The 19,091-nt window shown below is 46.9% G+C and overlaps 1 long non-coding RNA gene across 2 annotated transcripts in view; it reads left to right on the forward strand.

Annotated features, from left to right (window-relative positions):
* LOC144144950 (uncharacterized) overlaps positions 1-12,226 on the forward strand; it is a 73,164-nt gene extending 60,938 nt beyond the window's left edge. For both annotated transcript variants that reach the window (XR_013317384.1, XR_013317382.1), the window contains exons 5-7: positions 2,011-2,084; positions 8,090-8,233; positions 11,928-12,226. This is a non-coding gene — a long non-coding RNA (uncharacterized LOC144144950). The remainder of the gene's footprint in view (positions 1-2,010; positions 2,085-8,089; positions 8,234-11,927) is intronic.
* Positions 12,227-19,091: the final 6,865 nt, after the last annotated feature.

Raw genomic sequence — 19,091 nt, forward strand, 5'->3', positions numbered from 1 at the left:
CCCAGTCGTAGGCATCTTATTTTCTGTGCAACACACCAACCCAGACCCAAACCGCCCGATTGCGGAGGACAGATTATAGGGTGCATTGAGCCATAAGACTCCCTCGTTTAAATCTCCCACCACCACCACGGGAATGTCATCAGTAGCGGCATTAAGCCCTGCTGTGCGTGCATTCCACCTCCCTCCACCCCTAACCTGCGCACGCCTAAACCGGCGACGGAGGATGGGCGCATAATTAGGCATCAAAAACACCGGCGCAAGGAGAGAGAAAAACTTTATGTGCGGCCAAACTACGATATATTATTATTCTTCCCCCAGAAGAAGTATAACCAGCTGGTCTACGAGAGCTGCCGACGCGACAATGTCGCCGGGAATGGCTTTCAAACTAAATAATAATTATGTGATCCCGCCGGAGTTCCAACTTGACAAGTTTCTTTCAACCGGCAGGGACCCACAGCTGGTAGGCGAGGTGGAATTTGAGGCGGCAACGGCCGCGGATACATCTCGGGAGTGGCGGTGGAGGTGCTTTTCATGCATATTTACGCCTATTCGCGCTGCTGTTGATTCTCCGCAATCATCTGATAGCGGCGTCACGGCACCTGTCAGCCGACTGCGCAACTTATGAAAGAGGCATCGGTGGTGGCAACGGGAATAACCGCTGTGATAATCGCTTTCTTAAAGAGTGGTCGGCGGTGGCAAGGAGGAGCCGGGAGCGGCGCCGAGTAAATCAGTTTCGCCGGAATGAAAACCTGGGGGGTGCGACATATACTGCTTCGCAGTAAAAAAACACTAGCGTGCGTCAGAAATTTCCCTCGGAGTCTTGGTCGGTGTTCAGCTTCTGAGGCAGTGTAGCAGCAGCATGAATAGTGATTCTTGAAAAAGAAGCTGCAGTGAGTCTGATACCAAGGTTGTAGGTTATTATCCACTTAGGCACGAGGCTCGGCGACAAACCTAGCCAAAAGAAGCGCGTTCACGAAAGAGTATGCTCAAAGATCCTGCAAGGATTGCGAAGTATTTAGCACCCATCTAAATGTTGTGCACTAATATTCTTGGGTATTGCAAAATTAATAACTTTTGCATTGTGTTGAAATAACTGTAAATATACCCAAATAAGACATTAAATGGGGTGCTTGAAAATGTATTTTCTGGTTTTTAAGCTTTGGAAAATCCTTGCATTTTTTTTCTTTTCGAGCCTGTACGTACCTTCCTAATGGTGCATCATGCCAACGCTTGATCTTTGAACACGTGATATTACGGTTTGTTTTCCCCTAGATAGTACACAAAATGTGAAACTTTCTTTGTGTCGCCTAGCGATGCAGCAATCAGTTCACCAAGAAAACAGAATTGCATCACACTTACTTCTTTACAGATGTTGATCGATTATGAAGTTTAACGCGCCGGCACTACAACAGCGATGAGGCCCGCCGTAGTGGACGGCTCCGGATTCATTTTGACAACCTGGGGATCTTTAACGTGCGTCGAAATCTCGAACACGCGGGCGTTTTTACTTTTCGCCTCCACCCGAAAACGGCCGCCGCAGTCGGGATTCGAACCCGCGACCTTGAACTCAGCAGCACAACGCCTTGGCCACTGAGCCACCGCGGCGGGTCTTCATCGCAGATGCCATGTCGGAGCTCCGTGCTGGGCATTATGAAGCTCTATTCCGGGAGCAGGTGCAGTGGAGAACTTAAACAAAAGGAAAGAAGGGGGGATATTGCAAATGTTATTAGAAAAAACATCACTTTTGCACCATTATTTGCATTGTTAGCATTGGACAGGTTTAGTTAGGCTTCTGTAATAGTGTGCATGGTGGGCTTTTGCATAGTACTAACACAACAAACTAAAAAAAAAACAAATCAAGTGCTTCTAAACAGCACTGTTTTATAGGTGCTTCATTTGTTCGTGTTCTATATTCTAATTGCCCCTTGGCCAAATGCAATGCAATTATAATAGACGCCATTGAAACTGTTTAGGGAGGAGCAGAATTTAATTTTTTTTGTGTTAATACAGTTGTTGCAGAAGACGTGGATGGTATTCGCGCCCAAATCAATGACTGTCAGATAAAGGTGGACCACTTGGATAAGGTGAGTGCTTTGTCCGAAAGTGCACACTTAATGTATATCTGCGCAAACTACAGTTCCAACTTAAAGGAGCCATGAAGACAAAATACAAGTTGGGTTTAACAAAAAGAGTGCTTAGTCCCGATAACAATGATACCAATATCATCGCAATCTTCGAACAAATAACGGAGATATTAAAGAAAACGTGTGAAGCCGTGGCGACCCCCTAGCCAATTTCCCGCAACTTTTCTATGACGTCACGGAACCTTGTTTGTGCGATTGGCGGCCGCCTAACTGACCTGTCGCGACGACACATGACTGGACGTCTGTAATGGGGCCTCTAGTTCCATTTGACCGCATCACTTTAATGCTAATGTGCAGTTAACGCACTGAAAATTATGTTTTATTGTTGGCCCGTGTGACGTCATTCTTGCTCATAACACGTCACTGTGGCGCAAAATTTGAAAGTTTCTAAATACTTCTTGCTTTTTTTTCGTTAAAAAAAACATCTTTTGTGGCTCTAATGGAGCTGAGTGAGATACTGAATCCTAGTTCTTTCAAATTAAACGAAGTTGTATTTTCTCTTCATGGCTCCTTTAAAGGGCACTGAATGATGTTTTACCTATACATGGGTGTTCACATTTTTAGGTAAATCAATGCCCTAGTAATCAACTCCTTAAAGAATTTTGTTAAACCGACGAGTATTAGTGGAGTTATTCAAAACATTGCATTTTCACCCGCACCGCGATTCTCCCTCCTTTAGTCCACCTCCTCGCACCACGCGAGCCTGATTCCCAGGAGGCCTGGCTTCTCGGTGACGTCTGCAAGAACATCCGGCGGCGCGCGTCGTCTGCTGCTGCGATATTCGGCGCCGCAGAATCGCTTTGGGACGGGGTCGTCTGATTTTCTGGGTTCCGTTTGGGCCATTTTTTTATCAATTTACTTATGAATCCTGTATTCCGCTCGCGGCTGGACAGGCTGATGGAGGGAATGAGGCGGGACTTTTATGCTTCCACACCACGCCGAAAGATCACGCAAAAAGAGAACGACCCTGACATGTCACCATCTTTGTACATATGGGAGCCTAAAATATGTAAGCGAATTACTAAAGAATCACCTCAAAAATTGTTGGAGTGAGCCCGTCATTGCGTTCCGAACTGACGTCAGTTTATATGTTGCTTAAATAGCCGCTCATTCACGTCAATGTCGAGCTTGGTCATGTTGTGGTGACGCCATGCACGCGCGTACCGAGGCAGTTGTAGTATTCCATTCCGTTATTCCGATCGGTTCGAAACATTTATAGCCTTAACAAAAACCAGCCGAAGGGTTGCACGGTACGGCGCAGGGACTTTTCTGAGAGTGCGTGGTGCGTTCCATCCTTCCCCCCCCGCCCCCTCCTTGCTTTCTGAGAAACTTCTACGCGACCCTCAGTTTATCAACTGCTAGACAAGTACGTACACCATAACCGATATTAATATCAGTATCGGAAAAGTAGTGTGAGTTTTGTGCCGCACGCACCTGCCTCTTTATTCGACTGTGCATATGATAGCACATAAACAGTTATTCCACCCTTGATTTTTTTATAATGTCTGTTCGTTCATTTTGTTACATGTTCAGTGCTATATCCCCCCCCCCCCCCAAGCCTACCTTGTGTCTTGTTTAAGAGGATGGAAGGAAAATATGTCTATATAAAGGTACACAAATATCGCAAAATACACACATCAGTATTTCGTCCTCTGAACGTACAACTGCAGTTTTTATATACAAAGCACGAGTTTAAAACCGAACAAATAGTGCCTGTGACCTATTAAACGATCCATTGACGCTTGATATGGTAGTTTCACAGTGCAAACAAAAAGTTTTGTTTTCGATTCGCGAATACTATTTGCAAACCGTGCCACTTAGATTGCAGAGAAAGGAAGAAAAGGCCACATCCTGCCGAGATTTAAACCCACGACTTTGATTGAGCAGGCTCGATGTGTTAGTCCACTCGCCACGAAAAAGCTGTAGACGGCGTGGAAATAAACCTGGGTGCAACGAACCTCTATGTAACGAATTCCCGGATCTAACGAAGTTTTGCAATTTCCCATTTGCAGCCCCATTCAGGCCCATCTGTTTGCGACCTCTATGCAACGAAGGCGTTGCGACGGTTAACCTTGATGCAACGAATTCGCTACGCGGAGGAGCGATTGATTTTGCAATTTTTCTAAAGAATGGGCTGTATAAATGCACTAATTTAGCGAACTTCGCCTTCACCGCAAAGTACCGTGTGTTTCCACTGCGAGAGCAGTGTCGATTAGGTGCTGGGCCTGCTTGTCTGCATGTATGTGGCCGTCTCCACGGCCATCTATGATGTCGGTTTGTCGGTGATGCGTTCTGCTTCCAGAAAACGTAAAGTTTGGTCTTTTCAAGACAAGCTGGCAATTTTAAATGCCGTCTCCGCCGGCGAGAAAGAAGAATGTCGCCGCCTGGTATATCTCAGCTAGCAACATCTCAACAAATTTGAGTGCGCCAAAGAGCATCAACAGCGCGAAAAGGCATAGGTTTAGTCCTTGATATGCATTAAGGCACTGAAAAGTGTCAAAAGGCAAAAGTGATAGTTAAGTTACGTTTGTGAATACGGGGGTAAGTGACCTGGCTTCTTTGGAGTGCAGTCTAGTGACTAAGTTCGTGGGGAAAGCAGCAGGCGTAAATCACGCAGTTTTTCCCTGCAAAATAAATCCTTTTCACCATCACTGATGTCCAGCATTTTTCTTTCGTTTCTGCTTCATTTACGGGAGCCGTAACTCGAAACCTACCTGCAACGAAAACCTCCATGTAACGAAAGATCGCGATTTTTTGTCAACTTAGTTATACCCAGGTTTGGCTGTACTACATTGAGGGGATGCGAGCGCGATTTCTCCCAGCGGAAAAACAGTTCTCGCCGTGCTTTTGTTTTATTCTTTATATACACGCAAACATTTGGTAGATATTGATTCCTTATTATCTAATAAGTCTTCCGTAACTCCTCTTCTGCTCTTAGCCGAGCTTATATTCTCTACAAGCGTTGTTGGTCGCACACAAGTATGCAGCTTCCAACTCCGGGAAATGAATGTCGCCAAAGCGAACGGCCATAGCGTCGCCGAAATGTTGATACCATTAGCGCTATAATGTTGTATTGTATGAACTTGATGTTGTTGTTGTTGAAAACGTTTATTAAGAAAAGAGGGGAAGGGAGTTGGGTTATAAAGTGGAGCACTGGGTGGCCATCCTATTCCGGTAGGCGTATGAACTTGATGGACCATAATAAATTTATCTCACTCTAAGAACTAAGTCAAAGTCAAAGTCAAAGTATGTTTTCTTTACATCGCCGGAAAGAATGATGCGGGTAGGCCCGGGCAAAAGTAAAAAAAAACAAACACTTGAGGGACGCCCGAGCCCCCCTGTACTAGGCATATATAGAGAGCGAAAGCGCACAGAGCGTTTATGACATTATTATCTTGGTTATTAGAAGAACAACACAATCTCAGATGAATTTTGAAACCAATCATATAAACAAAGCAGAAACAACACAGCATAAATCTTACAGGGAAACACTGAAAACAGGTAGCCTTAACAAGAGAGAAAGAAAGGAAAATATGTAAACACAACATTAAAAACGATTGATTGATTGTAGAGTTTAACGCGCCGACGCAGCGCAGGCGATGAGGCGTGCCGTAGTGGAGGGCTCCGGATTAATTTCGACCACCTGGGGGTCTTTAACGTGCGCAGAAATCTCGAACACACGGGCGTTTTTGCTTTCGCCTATATCATAAAAGCGGCCGCCACGGCCGGGAAGCGAACCCGCGTTCTCGTGCTCAGCAGCACAACGGCTTAGCCTCTGAGCCACCGCGGGGGAACATTACAAATGGAAAGATTAGATAAGTAATGCACTTCTAAGATGAACTAGTAGTGATGTTTCGGCAATTACGCCCTTTGACAACAATTTATTCATCGGAGCATTTGTTGTCCGGACATTACGAGAGAAAGGAATGTGCCAAATTTCTTTGTTTTTGAGAAGAATATTCTGAGAGGTTTTCTCGCAGACAGGGTATTTCGAAAAAACTTATTTGTGGTTGTGTTGGATACATCGCTTATATTTTAAGGCCAAATAATATTCGTACCGGTGATATGTGGGAACGAGTAAACAGTTCTTCAGTGTGAGCCAGGGAGTCTACGTTGGCAGTATAGCGTACGGCTTTCTTCTGAAGCATGTATATTTTATAAAAATTTGTTTTAGTGGTAGTACCCCTAACCAAGAAACAGTAATTTAGGTGCGATACGAAAGTGCATTATAAATGAATAATTTAATACGCTCTGGGAGAAAATACCGAAATTTTGTGAGACTTCCGGTGCACTTTGCCAAATTACCCAGTATGGACTGAATATCAGTGTCCCAACTTATGGTCATTTAAAAAAGTACTTCCAAGATCATGACGGTACCAACAAACTGTAGGTAATATACACATATCGGATTGAGTGGGAAATTGTCTTGTACGGAAAAGTATAGCTTTCGTCTTTTGTGTGTTTATAAGCAATGAGTTTGTTTCACTCCAAACGTTGACTTTAGCGAGAACATTGTTTATCAGAGGAACCAAAGATTGAGTGGAGCTACCTGTGAAAAACAAAGTTGCATTGTCTGCATAAATTACAAACGCCGAATTTATCAGTCAAAACAAGGTTATTTATATGTAAAATATGTAAAACCAGCAGTAATAGTTTGAAATGATGATGTATGTTGAGAGCCGCATTAATTACGGCACGGATGTTGTCGGGGTGCAGCTTTCACTTCTAGAAAGATTCCCGACGACCGTTCGGCCGATCGGTATTGTCGGCGTCTTCGCGGTCAGCGAGCCAATCACGACAGCGTTAAGCGTGCTGCGCGAAGTGCTAACTAACCAAATGGACCGCCGCGACTCGTTGACGCTGACCTGACGAGGCTTCTTTTCGCGGGAAGTGCGAAAAAAACGATCCAATTGCAGGATTTCTGCTTCGAGAAGCGCGTGGTAGAATCGTTGACGTACTTGCGGGACGAAGGTGGAGCCCAAATACACGCAAGAATGGGTGGGAACGCGGCAACGAACCTTGCAACGGAATTGTAAGCTTTCCGCTGCACGTAAAAAGGTTTTACTGGGCACAGGTGACGTTGAACACACAACGTAACGATTGCGCTGGTTCATTTACGTGCTCCAAACGCCTTTCAGTACTTCTTTAAAGATAGTCGCAGCGAGTCCCACACCAAGCTACATCTACGTAGTGTCACTGTTTTTATTTGAATACACTTTACTCAGTCTTCATGTAGGCACTTGTAAACCTTTTAATCCGAAAATCTTGTTTTCAAGGCTTTCAAATGTCGTGAAATTTTCACTTGTCGGCCGCATCTATAGGCTATAATGAAAAAAAGCGTGTGCTGTGTCGCACGGCTGATCTGACTCCCCCCCCCCCCCCCCCCCCCATTGACGTTCTTTTACCTTTCCTGATAAAATGCGCCAGCTTTTGTTTGCATTTGCTGTCACCCTTGTTGTTTTCCTTTGCTAGCAGCTATTACTACAGTCAGAAAAAAATTCTGTGATTCCGCATAATACATCTGACGCTCTGCGAGCGTCATATGTATTGCGCTGAAAGTGGCAACTGCACTTTTTATGCACCTTCGATCTAGTTCGTTCTATCTGAAACAAAATGTCATTTAATTGCCTTGATGCATACTGTGGCAATCATGCTGCACTTGTTCATTATAGCTGAGCATCGTTTGTAACTGGGGCCATGATTATAAGTGGGCTGAATTGTTTACTTGGAGCATATTATGCAAAAATCATGTCAGAAAAAGAACCGAGTAGCTGTGAAGCCACTTAGTTGTAAGTTGCGTGGTATTAGATGTTGTATTGGTTATATACCTTATGGAGCTGTGTTCCTTATTCTGAGGGTGAAGGTTTTTGCACTGAATATTATCGCTGAAACTAACAAAAAGTGTCATGGCGTCCCACCCACCCTCTTTTTTTATTTCGACGCAGTTATTGAATGAATCTGAGACGAGGAATCTTCGTATGATGGAGCAGATCCGAGTCCTTCAGGAAGAAATTCGTCGCCTGGAACGGAATTAGTAGCGAGAAAAGCATGCCCAGAACATAGAATACCTCAAGAACGTTATCATGAAGGTAACAGGCTTTGTTGTTGCATTGCACCTGGAGCTGGCCTGTCTTGGCTTTGTTGTTTTCCGTTTCACCCCAGCAATACGATGGGTTGGAACTTCAGAAAATTCTTTCAGCCCGTTCTTATTTCCTCCCTTTCCCGTCCTGCGTATAAGGCTCGTGTATTGTGGCGGAACGTCTTCACTATTGCTCCTGATTGCTCCAGATGCAGTAGGCTGTGCATGAATAACATAGCAAGGAGTTTTTAACGCCCGCGAGCCATTTGATATGCTTGTAACTGATAATTGCTTGATCTTTTATGACCAGTTTGAACCCCCATTAGCCAAGCACAACAATGTGTTGGGTTGGCATTTACGTGTATAGTGCTACCCACCTTAGCTTGCTGGATTCTTTTGATAACAGTGAATAGAACAGTGAACACAGGAGCATCATTATTCGGTGTGGCAGAAAGAGCTTGGTGCAAGCTTGTAAGCTTGATTAGATTTCCTAACAATGCAGTGGAATGAATTTGCCAATCACTTTCTTGCGTCTGCATTTTGTAGTGCAACTCATGTGAGATTTTTTTTACTGACTGCGTTGGTCGAGTTTTGGAGAAGAAAATGCATGGGCTGCTATTTGTGGTAGCAGCACGAATAATCGCTGTGGTGTAACATAGGTTTGCAGTTTGATCCGAGGCTATCTCGATCTTCTCGGTTTCAGTATGTATTGACCTGTTTCATGGGTATTGTAAGTGGTGTTGTTGTCCTGGCAAAAATTAATTTACTATATATAAGCTCTGAGATTTGTAATTAGGCTCAATATGAGGTACAAACTCAAGGTGGTACAGGGCTACGCGCCCACACCCAGCCACGACGACGAACTAGTTGAACGCTTCTATGAAGATGGGGAATCGGCAATAGCTAAGTAAGAACACAGTATACCGTAGTTATGGGAGACTTCAATGATAGAGTAGGCAAGAATCAGGCAAGGCAGTTGGGAGACAAGGCAGTTGGGAACTATGGTATGGGCTGTAGAAATAGCAGGGGGGTACCTACTAGTCGAATTCGCAGAACGGAATAATCTACGCATCACGAATACCTTCTTCTGCAAACGGGAGAGCCGGAAGTGAATATGGACGAGCCCGAATGGGGAGCATAAAATGAAATAGACTTCATATTATGCGATAACCCTGGCGCCGTGAAGGATGTGGAAGTGCTCCGAGGGTAAGGTGTAGTGACCGCCGTATGAAGATCTCGAATTAGGCTAGATTTGAGAAGGGACCGTAACAAGCTAGTACGAAAGAAGCCGATTAACGAGGTAACAGTAAGACGTAAAGTTAAGAATTCAGGATCACGCTGCAGAACCGATATTCAGCTCTTACCGAGGAAGCAGAGCTTACGACACAGGAAGCCAGCGACAGTCTTACACGCATTATCACGGAGTTTGCAGTAGAAGTCGGGGGCGCGATGGCTAGACAGGATACTGGTAAACTTTCGAAGGAGACGAAAGATCTAATTAGGGAATGGCAAACCATGACAATCTCCACCCCAGTTGACAGAATAAAGATAGCGGAGCTTTCGAAGTTAATCAATAAGCGTAAGACAGCTGTTATACGGAAGTATAATATGGAGAGGATCGAATATGCTGTAAAAAACGGAGGAAGCCTGAAAGCAGTGAAGAGGTCTTGGCGTGGGGAAAAATCAGATGTATGCACTTAAAGAGAAACAAGGCAATGTCATCACAAATAGGGATAAAATAGTCATAGTAGCCGAGGAGTTCTATAGAGACCTGTACATTAGCGGGGCATCCAGGATAATGCCGAACGAAAAAGTAGTTCAGAGGAGATAGACATCCCACCAGTAACGACAGAAGTAAGAAAGGCTTTCAAAGCAATGAAAGGGGGCAAAGCACCTGGTGAGGATCAGATAACAGCAGACCTCTTGAAGAATGGCGGGGAAATTGTACTTGAAAAACTGGCAAACCTGTATACGCAATGCCGAATGACCGCGAGTGTACCGGAATATTGGAAGAACGCGAACATCTTCCTAATCCATAAGAAAGGGGACATGAAGGACGTGAAAAATTACAGGCCGCTCAGCTTACTGTTAGTCTTCCACAAGGTACTTACCGAGGTAATCGCTAACAGAATTTCTGCCACCTTAGATTTCACTCCCCCTCAAGAACAAGCAGGGTTCCATCAGGGCTATTCAACAATGGACCATATTCACACGATCAATCAGGTGATAGAAAAGTGTGCTGAGTATACTGAACCCCTATATATAGCCTTCGTAGATTATGAGAAAGCATTTGACTCGGTCGAAACCTCAGCAGTCACTCGTGTATTACGGAACCAGGGTGTTGACGAGCAATATTTGAGAATACTAGGGGATATTTACAGTGGTCCACAGCTACAATCATCCTCCATAAGGAGAAAAGTAAAATACCTATAACGAAGGGCATCAGACAAGAAGACACAATCTCTCCGATGTTATTCACAATATGTTTACAAGAAGTATTCAGAAAATTGGATTGGGAGCAGGTGGGAGTAAGGGTTAATAGAGAATACCTCAGTAGCCTCAGATTTGCTGATGACGTTGCCTTGCTAAGTAACTCGGGGGACGAATTACAAAGCATGCTTACCGAACTGGACAAACAGAGTAGAACCGTGGGCCTCAAAATTAATATGGGGAAAACTAAAGCCATGATCAATAACCTCGGGACAGCACAGCTGTATGGGATAGGTGGCAAGGCAGTGGAAGTGGTCAGCGAATATATCTACTTAGACCAAGTTGTGACCCCGGATCCCAACCATGAGGCAAAGATAATTCGAAGGATAAGAATGGGGTGGAGTGCATTCGGCAGGCATTCTCAGATAATGACTGGGAGCCTACCATTGTCCCTGAAGAAGAAAGTGTATGACAGCTGCATTTTACCTGTACTCACCTGCGGGGCAGAAACTTGAAGGCGACTAAGAGGGTTCAATTAAATTGAGGACGACTCAGCGCGCAATCGAACGGAAGATGATAGGTGTAACATTAAGGGACAAGAAGAGAGCGGAGTGGGTCAGGGAACAAACGCGTGTTAAGGACATATTAGTACAAATTAAAAAGAAGAAATGGACGTAGACAGGCATTTAATGCGAAGGCGAGATAACCGTTGGTTATTAGGGGTAACTGAGTGGACCCCTAGAGAATGCAAGCGTGGCATGGGGCGGCAGAAATTAGATGGGCAGATGAGATCAAGAAGCTTGCTGGGATAAATTAGTCCAGTTAGCACAGGACCGGGGTAATTGGAGATTATTGGCAGAGGCCTTTGCCCTGTAGTGGGCATACATAGGCTGGTGATGAAGTTCTGAGATTAGTTCGCAAGCATAGCTGCGTAAGCCTTGCTTGCGAAAATGAACCCTACGGTCAATTCCTTGTTTCGCATTCCAGTAATTCCAGTGCGTAACCGAATCAGCCGATTTAAACACCACCCAACACAGTGACTGAGCAGTAGGGCATTGTGCTTCTGAGTGCGAGGATATGGGCTCAATTCCTGGATAAAAGGGATCATTTCTCGGTTTAAGTGATGACCAAAAACTCCCATGTTTTCAGAGTTTTTTGGCCCATGGATTAACAATTGCCCGTTCATCTCAATTAATCAGTAACTCTCCACTACTGTGTGCTTCTTCATAGCCAGGTGTTGATTGACCGCGCTGAGCCCTGATTTGAATTTGCAGTTTGTGACGCTGTGTGGTGGGAGTTTCACTCCCACCACACAGAGCGGCTGGTACCGGTGCTGACGACGATGCTGATGCTGAGCCCAGGGGAGAAGAAAGACCAGGAGGCTGTGGTCACGGGATATGCACAGCAAGACACGGCCGCTGCCTCCAGCTGGGGCGGATACGTGCCCCGCTGTTGAGGCCTGTTGGGGCTTGTGTGGATGGACATGAGGTGTAAAATTGTGTAGAATACGGCGATGGCCAAATGGAGAGTCTATACTATGTTCTTATTACTTCAAATAGACGTGGTGTCAGCACCTCTGGTGTGTTTGGTCTTGTTGCTCACTTTTAACTTCACGACAGCACCTTTCTGGGTAGCCCTAAAACCCTGAGCACTGCGAGTTCTTTGGCAATGGCAATAGAATGTGTAGTACGTCATACATGTGGGGTCATATATTCGCCCGTAGACTGACGAGCTTGGCTTGGAATCTAGAGCTGCAGTTACCAGAGCCTTGACACTAGTGCAAGGGCACAACGAGCGGCACCTGCAGTGTAAAACATGATGCACCTGGGGCACAACCTCAAGCTGTTACTGTGCCTAGAAGTCAATTTGTGAGAGCTGGTAGCTGGTCAGCATCATGCAGGAAACAGGCCATTCACTGTCGTGTTCTCGCTGCCAGTGGAATACCCTCTATGTGCAGCAGCTAGGGCAAACGACGCATAGGAACATGCTACTTATGGCTGGCATTGCTAGATTTTGACACGATTGTTCAAACAGGCACAGTTACTACGTGCCTCCCATTTCTCACAAAGCGGGGTATTGTGCATACTGTATATAGTACTCTTGACAAGGCCAAACCCTCAAATTAGCCGCCAAAAATTTAAATTATGGCAAACAAGAGAGCTACATTCGTTTATAGCACCGTAAATTCCACTACTGGCACCTGTCTGAGCTCTGCTGTAGCATCCGCAGATCGGTCTGCCGCCTCTTTGTGGTTGCGTTGTCGTTCCAAGGGCGGCTCTCTGGTTGTGGCGCCTAGTTTAAAGTGTATGGCGCAATGTTGTAGCGTCATTGTCCCATTTTTGCCTTATTCGGTTTTTTTAGAGCATGTTCAAGAATTTCCAGTGGGCGGGAGATAAGAGAGGGGGCGAAAAGCTGCCATCTGCAGCAATCGCGTCTTCATCCGACAGAAAGGAAGCCACGGCGAGGCCTCGTACCTGGCTCCAAGCTTATCGATCCTTAACCACAAAATCATGATAGAAATTATTGCCCCAGCCCGCTATGACAACGTTACGCAAGTCTCGCACTGACGCACCGTTTCGTGCAGGTGCGGTAACGCAGTACTACTTTACTTCCAGCGCGTTGAAGTAAACGACGCTTCCACAGATCGGAGCGTTGGCCACGAAGTGAGGCGACAAGAGTATCGACCGCTCGTCTGTATTTACAGCCGAGCTAGAGCTGCACTGCTGCAGCGCTGCGTCTGGTATACTCTGCTGTGCTTGGAAAGTCGGTCGTTTGTGTACGGGAACGATTTTACCTTCGTACAGTAATAAGTAGCAAGAGGGGCACAGGCGTCAATGAGATGCACCGCGGCGTTACACGCAGCGTGGACGTACAAGTGCTGCAGTGTTGTACACCTGTCCAGGATTGCGCACAGAACGTCATAGCGTCTTTGTGTACCTCGACCGACTACTTCCACGTACATGTCATGAAGATTCGGCACTTTTTTGCGTCTCGTGCGTATAATGCTCAGAGCGACGCGGAAGTTGACGTCGTAGAAGCGCTCCTCAAGCACAGACCACTCAAGGTGCTCCTGGGACGGTAACCTTCTCGTGAGTATTTCGTGCATATCGGTGGGGTTCACGACGCAGTTGAGGACGTGCAATTCTCTGAGGTTCACGCACGCTGATATGCAGTGGAACATTTCCTGCCCATCGGGGTCGATGGAGTCCGTCATGCGGAGCGACTTCGTGTTGAGCGCCTGATGACCCTCGTGTTGCAGCTAAAGTTAGGGCAAGCGTGGAGCTAAATTCGCGTAGAACACCGTAGAACCCAACGTGTACGAGAATCTCGGGCTCTGATTGCGTGCCGGTGCTGGGGAACCATGGATAGCGTCGGTTCTGAATGGGCAGCCGGTGGTTTGCGGAAACTGTGAGAGATTGGACATGGTTTGCGTTAGAGTGAAAGCCGGCGGTCGAGCACCAGTTTTTGCCATGATGCCACGTTGAAGATGTCATGTCTGTGATTAGTGTATATGGCGGCGTATTCAAACATTACAATCCTGCTGTTTTGGTTGTTTCCGATGACTTTCCTTATTTCATATATTAAGCGGATTTTAGGGACATTTTTGCCTAGAGAGTAATTAACTAAAAACGCGGGCTTTAATTGAACTTTTGTGCTAAAAATAATTGAAGACGGACCACACAGCGAGGCTTAGAATGGATCAGGCAGTCATTTTTGATTTACGTTATTGGTTTATTTGAAATTGATCCACTGGGGAAAGATTTAAATCTTTGTGTAATTAAATGATAAAAATTATGATCGGTGATTATAAAGGGCGTAGCCAGGGCGGTGTTTCGGTGTCAGAATACCCCCTGAAATTTATTCATACAGAAAAGTGACATATTCGGCAAGGGGACATATTTGACATTGTTCGGCCATCCGGAGCAGTCTCTCTTTCTTTTTAAAAATACTTTTATTTTTCTGACTGCGTGGCACCCCCCCCCCCCCCCTTTCCCGGAATATATTTCTAGCTACGCCACTGGTATCAGTGGTTAGAAGAGCAAGCGTATGTTCTGCGAGCGTCGATGGTACGACGCTTTAGGGAGCCTACATGTCTCGTGCCTCCTGCATGTTTTGGGATGGTGCCACCCTTTGACTTAGCTCGTGCCGCCTGAAGTCCTTTCATCGATGAAGGGACTTCAGTGCTTCCGCCCGCCGTTGAGCAAGGTTGCCCGTACACATTGCCAAAGTGACGAGACAAACGCCGGGCCATATTAGGTCCCTGTGGCGCACCGCCGCCGTGCGCATGACGATGTCGTCTTGCTGTAGTGGAAGAGGAGGAGGAAGTAATTTTATTGTGCGCAGAGGAAAGGCCTAGTTAGGGCCGGTGTGCTTCAGACTACGGCCAGGATGGCTTGGCTCCTAGCGGCGTCTTCGGCCCTCTGGAGGGCCCACTGCTGCATGTCAGGGTCCTCGCTAAGCAGAACTGTCTCCCACTGCTCTTTGCTGTTGAGAAGCGTAATTCACCGCCGTTTTTTTTTTTTTTAATGTTGCCTGAATTTTCCCCAGTTAACAATTTTGCACACTGTTCCTTTCGCTATCGACGGGCAGTCTTTGATGGCGCCATACTAGCACAGTGAACACGTTCAGGGTTACGTGAGCGCCGAAAATGTCCGGCAGTTGCGTTCTGCACTGTGCAGACATCGCTAGTGTTTTGCTTCCCGTGTAACCTATAAAGGCGGCGGATTGTGCAAATAAAAGCAAAGAAGATCCTGGAAGCTCGTCACTGCTACTTCTGTTTGCGCGGTGCACCAGGGAACGGACGGTTGTGGTTATTATGTGACTTAAACGTACACTGTAACAGGAATGCGCGAGTGAAAGGGTACCGTATTTTTTTTTTTCTTTTCCGCAGCGAAGTTGTAAGGGATAGGAAAGCGTGCACTGTGTCGCAAGTCTGATTCCCCTTAATGCGGCGGCTTGTGTTTACATTTCCTGTCACCCTCGTTGTTTTCGTTTCCTGGTCGCTATTAGTACAGTTAGAAAAAAGGCTGTGATTCCGCACAATAGATCTGACGTTTTGCGATCACAGAAAGCTGTTGGAAGTGGCGACTGCACTATCACTGCACTTTCACTCTAGTTCATTCATTCTATCTGATACAAAATGCCATTTATTGCCTTGATGCATACTTTGACGATCACGCTGCACTTTATTATAGCTGGACATTCGTTATAACTGAGGCCGTTGTTTATTATAAGTGGGCTTGACTTTTTATGTGGAGGATATGAGATGCAAAACTCATGTCAAAAAAAGAACCGAGTTGCTCTTCAGACAGGCTGTTGTAAGTTGCCTGGTATAGTATGTGTTATCGGTTGTTTGGCTTCTGGATGTGTGTTATTTGCTGTGAGGGTGAATGTTTTTCTACTGAATATTGTTCTTGAAACAAAACAAAAAAGTTCCATGCCCCCCCCCCCCCCCCCCCCCTCCCGTTTCCTTTATACTAGAGAGTTTTAGCAGTACGTTCGTTACGTTCGTTACGTTCGTTCCGTTGCTACCGGGTTTACCGGGACCCGACTGCGCATGCGCGCGTACGTACCGGGTTCTTTCCGTAGAGTGAGACGGAAAACGTGTTTTAGCACTCCGTAGCGTCGTACCGTTCGTTCCGTGTGACGGCTGATTAGCCGAGTAGTTGCAAAAATCCGCACGCTAAAAATACGTAAATAAACAACGCAGTTTCCCCTAAAGCATTGCAAATCTAAAATAAATCGCGCTCGGCCGGACGCATTGTGAGGCAGGGGCTGCGGTGGCGGCGACGGCACCAGAGCGAGCGCAGGTGACGACATGGTCGCGCGCCGTTCACGTGGAGGAATGGCCTTGGCCTTGCCCGATTGAAGCGCTAGACACATGTACAATTGGTACACGCGATTCGTATGCGACTGATCGTTACGACTGTCACCACGACTAGTCGTACGCGTGAATTTGAGACACATGGCCCGATGCGGGTGTGCGATGCCTCGTCGGCGCCGCTCCGCTCACTGTTCTTGCACCATGGTCAACTACGACGATCGCTGAGCTGAATTTGTAGATTCCGCGGGTTTGTACGCAAGAAATGGATAAAGCAGGCAATCGTGAAGCGTTTTCTGCATCGGAAACAGTCCGCGCACACGCCGGTCGCGCCTGCCAGCTCGGCACACTCAGCGGCTCGAACCGGCGCAGACCACGGTAGCAACCGCTTGTCGCTGTTCTTCCAAATCAATCTGATCACTAAAACGAAGTTCCACCTGCGAGAAAGTAGGTGTTAGTGTGGTGAAAAATTGTGCTAGGGATTGTTCTCGGGGCTTATTTTAAAAGCGGCGATCAGATATATCTGCCGCGATGCAAGCATATGCTGACCGGCCATGGATGCCGCGGCGCGCGGTGCGGCGAGTGGCCGAGAGATGGCGATACCTGCCTCGGAAGCATCGAAACAGGCTACGCAGATGTCTCGGTCACCGGTCGCTCACGGCAGTTGTAGCTCAAATAAAGTTTCACATGCGAGAAAGGGGATGATAGTGAGGTGAAACGTTGTGTTACGGAGTGTCATTCGCAGTTTCACAGATAGCGGCGATCAAATATTCGCCAGGACGCTAAGCCTAAAGTTTCTAACACCCGAGCAAGCCGGTTGCGGGCTCCGGATACGGTAACACGGAAGCAGAGCGCCGGGAGAGACGCCGGTCGCGTACGGAACAAATGGCGCATGCGCAGTCGGGTCCCGGTAAACCCGGTAGCAACGTAACGAACGTAACGAACGGAGCATACGTACTGCTAAAACTCTCTCCTTATAATGATACAGTTACTAAATGAACCTGAGGCGAGCAATCTTCGCCTGACGGAGCAAATCCGAGTTATTAAGTAATAAATTCGTCTCCTAGAATGGAATCATGAGCGAGAAAAGCATGCCCAGAACCTAGAATACAGACATTTACGTAACGCCTTACAACTAACGAGCTACCTTTTTCTAGTTGTCAATTTTCGGTAACGAGTAACCTATTTAGTTACTTTTTTAAAAAAAGGAACGGGTAACGTATTGAGTTCCTTTTAAACCCAAGTAACGAATAACCGTATCTCGTTACTTCTGAGGAGTAACGTGTACAACACCGTTTAAACAGCCTTGTTTTTATTCTAACCTGTACATGCGTCTATAGGCACATCGCGCTGATGTTTGCCTAGAAAGCAGCAGCGCCAGAGAGAGAGAGAGAGAGAGAGAGAAACTTTAATCACAGTTGAAGTGAGCATATTTGTGGTCGGGGTCTTCAGTCCAAGACTCCGTTGGTACGGCCGGCTGTCTTCGCCCTTTCCGCTAGCAAAAGCTGCGTTTCAGGAAAAGAGCTGGCCAGCGTACTCTCCCACTGCTCGCGTGAGGGGTTGGGGATGGGGGGAAGATCTGCGTTCAGTTGACATTCCCAGACAATATGGTACAGCGTGCCTGGTGCTTGGCAGTGAGTACATAGGGGATCGTAAAGAGTAGGGTGGATGGCGTGTAGTCGTGTTGGGTGGGGTAGGTATTAGTCTGTAGTTGTCTCAGGATGACTTCCTGTTCTTTCGTGGCCCGATCGGTGACTGGGGGATAGAGTTGTCTCGCTAGTCGATAATGTTGGGTGATGTCGGCGTATGTGAGGAGCGGTTGCCATGTTCGCTCCGACTCTTCTTGCGGTGCCCGGTGGGCGAGTTCTCGGGCCAGGAGGTGTGCCGTCTGGTTGCCGCGAAGAGCAGAGTGGGCCGGGGTCCAAATGATTGTGACCTGCTTCTGCGGTGGCCGTTGAAGGAGAACCCGAAGAGCTTGTCTTGAAACCCTGCCTGCTTGGTATGCTCGGCAGGCGGCTTGGCTGTCCGTAATAATTACTTTGGCCTTTGTCTGGGAGAGGGCAAGGACGATTGCCGTCTCTTCAGCCTGCTGGGTGTTCGACGACCGAAGCGTCAGACTGGAAAGGGGGTCGGTTGTGGAGGTAACGGCCGCCGATCTTACCCCGTACCTCGCGTATTCCGCCGCGTCTGTTTATACGACGTAGTCTTGTCCTCCGTACTGTTTTTATAGCGCAGTTGCTCTTGCTAGGCGTCTTCCCTCATGATGTTGAGGGGACATGTTCCGGGGTATTGGACGGACAAGAATTCTGGTCCTTAGTTCAGGCGGCATGTCCACTGCGTTTTCCGTGATGTGCGGCGCCGTGTAACCAAGCGTAGCTAGCGTTTCCCTACCCGTTGGGCTTGCTCCGAGTCTTACTTTCTGCGCCGTTAGGTGGGCCTCTATGAGCTCTTCGATGGTGTTGTGCAGTCCCAAGGCCGTGAGTCGTACCGTAGAGGTGCTTGGAGGTAGTGCCAGGGCTTGTTTATATGCGCTTCTAAGAAGGACGTCTAGCTTTTCCCTCTCCGATGTCCCCCAAACCGCACAAGGAGCCACGTAAACGATTCTGGAGACGACGAA

This window comes from Haemaphysalis longicornis, unplaced genomic scaffold (genome assembly GCF_048455015.1).
Source record: "Haemaphysalis longicornis isolate Haplotype H1 unplaced genomic scaffold, Haemaphysalis longicornis Haplotype H1 scaffold_1, whole genome shotgun sequence".
In the NCBI taxonomy this organism is placed as follows: Eukaryota; Metazoa; Arthropoda; class Arachnida; order Ixodida; family Ixodidae; genus Haemaphysalis; species Haemaphysalis longicornis.